The following is a 4,402-nucleotide window of genomic DNA, read 5'->3' as shown; positions in this document are numbered from 1 at the left end:
GACACTGTGTACCGGATTATCGGATGACGAGGCCTCCGGTCGCCTAATCGACAGGCAATAAATGGCGTTGTACACAATGGTACAGGCTAATGATGCATTAAATTAGCCAGAAAACATAATAAAATACTCGTGCCTCGTCCAATGTTTGTGCCCGTCTTCCTTTGTTTTCGTCATCACCCGAAGTATTTCGTTTCAGTGAGAGGGCGTGGTCGGGAGCAGTAAAATTGAAAATAAAATGAAACTAGGCGCATGAAATAAAAAAAAATTGTTTATTATGCTTATTTTTAATAAAAATACACAAGTTAAACCCAAAATTCGCGGATTTCCACTATCCCTTTAAGTCATACAATGATTCGAAACCTTTACTTTTCATAAAATGCAAGATGTAACTTTCAATGTGGCTTGTGTATTTATCACATTTTCAATGTAAATAGATCTGATTAAATAAAGAGTAAAAGCACAATCTTAAATGTTGACAGTTATCATTTTCCTATGCTTATTGTTAATGTAGTAGTGTTATGAACAAAATGTTGTCCTAAAGGAAATTAAGATGTTTTTTATTTGTTGACAAAAGATTTAAAGTAGATGCTCACAACATGTGGGAACATTTATAGAGAAAACATTTTCTATTGTAAAACAAATATTTATCTGCATACTGAACAATTTAGAAACTCTCTAAAAGGTATTATCTTCTGTGACATTACGACCCTGTAGGGATTGTGGGTGTTGCACTTCATAATTACATTCTATGGTATGCTTATGACATTGATGCCAACATACATGGGACTAGGGGAGACCTTCCTGTTGTTTGCATTGTCACTGACAAATGACAGTGTAGTATTCATTGTCAAGATTTTGTGTTTTTAAACTTGGGACTCTTTTCAGACGGCTCCGGCTTGGGAAAAGATTTGAGCCTTAATGTGTAATGTTTTCTGTATTGTATGGTAAGCTTATCCTTTCATTTGATAGTCCCATTTGGATGTGATAGCTAACATTTTCAGTAAGCAGTAGACAAAAGAAGTGAAAATATGAATGTAATTTATTTTCAATATTTACATAATTATTTTAACAAATAAAATAACAAAAAACATCATAACAAATACAAAATAAAAGATTTGACAGACAGCCATGCCCAGCATGGGCCTGGAGAGCTGCAGAGTCCATTGGGGGAAGAGGGGGGGGTGGGATGTGGGGAAGAGGAAGAGCAGCCATGTTAACAGTGTTATGGCTACAGATGTAATATCTAACTCAACATTAGCCATGACAGTCTGGGCTTAGCAAGGGCCTTAGAATACATACTCTAAAGGCCAAATCCAAAAACAGTGATACTGACATTTTAGCAGTTCACAGTCTTTGGAGGTGGTCTTTCAGGCAATTGGCTAGTGACTTTACAAAAAATATCATTTCCCCTAGGGGTGAAATGAACTCCATCTCGCAAAAACAGCCCAGGACTGTCATGTCTAATGTTGGAGTGGTCAACAATGGCACCATTTAGGCTATGAACAAAAGTAGCCATAACACTGTTAACAAACTTCCGGGCCTTGTCCATTTTGACAGGATTTGCACCAGCCCTCCACCGGCGCCTCTGGGAGAGCATGATCTTCATGCCAGGGTGCCGATGGTAAAGCTGGTGCAGGTCCTCCTTCATCTGGTTCAGCAACTGAACACTGGGCACATCCCCCAAGTCACAGTGGATGAGGAGGACATCCGGGACTGCTCTTCCTCGCAGGGAGTAGGAAAAGAAAGGGAGGACACCTCTACAGCGCAGTCCACCCCAACCGAACCAGCACACCCTCAGGTCGAGGCCAAGGTTGCTGCCGATGGTCTCTGTAGCTCTCTGGGCTCCACGCCGGACATAGCTGTCTCCGATTATCCATACAGTCACTATGGGAGGAAAATAAATGAGAGCAACAAATGCTTCAGATCATGAGGAATATCAAATGAATTATAAAGGGTTTCTCATTTTGTTCCTTTGACAATAACATGCAAAATAACTATGAAATCACACCTGTATGGTTAAAAGTAACAAGAGAGCAAAACCTCAAAAAACAGATTAACAGCACACAGTTTATATATGTATATACTGTGTGCTGTTTATCTACAATTGTGCACACATGTATATGTATAGTATGTTTGTGTGTAATGTCAACCATCTGAAGTCATGTAAAGTAAGCCAGGACCATCAACTTACAGGTTGTGCAGTTTGGCGTGGAGGAGGTTGCCATCTTCATTTTTCTTAATGCTGAAATAAATAAAAATGGTTTAATCAATATAAAAGCACCTTTCTTTTTCTACAGTCATATTTCATTAATCACATTTAATTCACGCAACACTGGCCATATCTCTGCTTAGTTTACAAAGTTTAGTTACAAATGACATTTATATTTGAAAAACGGTGAAGCACTTAAAAAACAATTGTATAGTGTAGGTTCAAGAACATTTAAATCAAAAGAACAAGTTTTGTAAAGTGACAGGGTATCTTACCTTCAGAATATGCCGGGAACGAGGAGCAGTGACCTCAAGCTGGGTTGTTAGCATAGGTTGTTAGCTTAATACTGAATAGAGCATGTTAGCTTAGCTTCTTAGCCTGAGCTAGGTCTGGAACGTCACGCTCGGTGGCAGCAGGTCCCGCCCTGTCCAACCTCGGCTCCGCCTCAGCACCGCCTCTTTGCCCTTATTTGGAGCAGGCGGGAGTTAGACTCTGACGTCGCTGTCGAGCCGTTAGTGGCCGACTCCGCCTACTAAGGGCTTCACGGCAACTCTGCAGAATCCTATGGGTGACGTCACGGACCCTACGTCCATTTATATATACAGTCTATTGTTTTAGCCTGAGAAAGGCTAAACCATATCAAAGACTACATTTATTAACCTTTGTGCCTTCCTCGGGCATTTTTGTACATTTTTTCTGACTTTTCTTTTTGATTTGATGTGTTACAGCATTTGGCATGGGGTTTTTGCAAGAAGTCTTCTTTTGAGTCAAATTTTTGAAATCCAATGTTGTTTACTCTTACATGTTTTGTATACTCTCGTGATGCATTTTGCACCCTCTGGACAACTTCGTGGCAAAAATGTACACGCCCCAAACAACTGCTATTAAATCATCATACATCAATATTTTGTTCTACTTTTTTTTCATGAATCAATTAAACAACTTCTAACGTACTCAAAACTAGCAAACATTCAATCATTGTCAGGATTTTAACCCTTTAAATGCCTGTTTAATTATTTTAATTATTTAATTTCTCTCAAATGCCTCATTGACTTCCATTCAAACCACATTTTTGATCTCACTGCCATTGCAGTATAAAACCATGCATTTTGTAATGTCAGCATTTCATTTAGAAGAAAAGTAGTGATATTTGATATTTCTACTCTATTCCACCACATTAAACAATTTTCCCACTGTCGGCCGATGCATACAATTCTTACATTTTCGGGGTGCTGTTGGCTGTGCGTGGTGATGAAAAGCTGGTTCGAGGGGCCCCCAGTGAATGTTTGCCTAGGGCCCCCACCGACTCTAGGATCGCCACTGACTACATGTTTCTCTGCTACCTGAATCAGGGCAGATTTCATTGCTATTGGTGCATGAGTTTATGCTTGCCTTACTTTGCCTGCAGCAGGGGTGTTTGTTCATTATTAAAGAGGCTTTTTTTTATGAAGGAGGCTTTACATCTTTCTTTATTTTGGGGGGGGGGGGAAGTGGCTCTCAGGCTTCTTCCTGATCAGCTGGAGTCTGAGTAATCAGTACTTCTCAGTGAGATTGTTGACTCCACATATATGCATGCATTATTCTGGTAGCATTTTAGCACCATTCAAAGGTCAACAAAGCAGACTGAGCATGAAAGGCTGTTTTTTTTTCTTTGGCACAATTAGGTTAATCAAAATAGAACAATCATAATTACCTTCTTTTTGCCTCATTTCTTTTAATTTCGTTCTCTTTTATCAGCAACACGGAAATCCTGGAATCTTCATGTTCCTAATAATAGATGCCAGCACTGCTCTAGTATGCAAATTCCTAACAAAGAGCCGTGGATAATCTAAATTACCCCTTTATTATGATATTTCTCACATGATATGGGGCAAATTGTGAAAGAGAGCAGCTGATGCAAAGGGTTCCTGTTCCAGTTTCCAACTATCTTTGCTCTGCGTATTGAAAAAGTGTTTTGAGCTTCAACAACATAAAATGACAAATATTGAGAATGACAAAAATCAAGCCTCACTAGTCTGTTACTCTCTGCGGAGTCATATTGCTGTCAGCGGCAGCATCAGAGTATGGATTTCTGAGACAGGGATCTGGAACGGCATAATGATACACAACCCAGCAGAGAAAGAGTGATGGCCAGACAAGGTCATGTGTTCTGCCAGGAAAAAGGAAATGTCTGTCTCTTTACACAGAGAATAA

General features: G+C 39.6%; 1 long non-coding RNA gene across 1 annotated transcript; it reads right to left on the bottom strand.

Annotated features, from left to right (window-relative positions):
- Positions 1-1,122: 1,122 nt before the first annotated feature.
- Positions 1,123-2,662, bottom strand: LOC139434868 (uncharacterized). Its single transcript, XR_011644172.1, has 3 exons — positions 2,485-2,662; positions 2,192-2,242; positions 1,123-1,884 (listed from the first exon to the last, which is right to left on the bottom strand). It is a non-coding gene; the product is annotated as an uncharacterized lncRNA (long non-coding RNA).
- Positions 2,663-4,402: the final 1,740 nt, after the last annotated feature.

The sequence above is a fragment of the Pseudochaenichthys georgianus genome, chromosome 12 (genome assembly GCF_902827115.2).
Source record: "Pseudochaenichthys georgianus chromosome 12, fPseGeo1.2, whole genome shotgun sequence".
Classification (NCBI taxonomy): domain Eukaryota; kingdom Metazoa; phylum Chordata; class Actinopteri; order Perciformes; family Channichthyidae; genus Pseudochaenichthys; species Pseudochaenichthys georgianus.
Note: the sequence above shows the minus strand (reverse complement) of the source record. Positions and strands in the feature narration are given on the sequence as shown.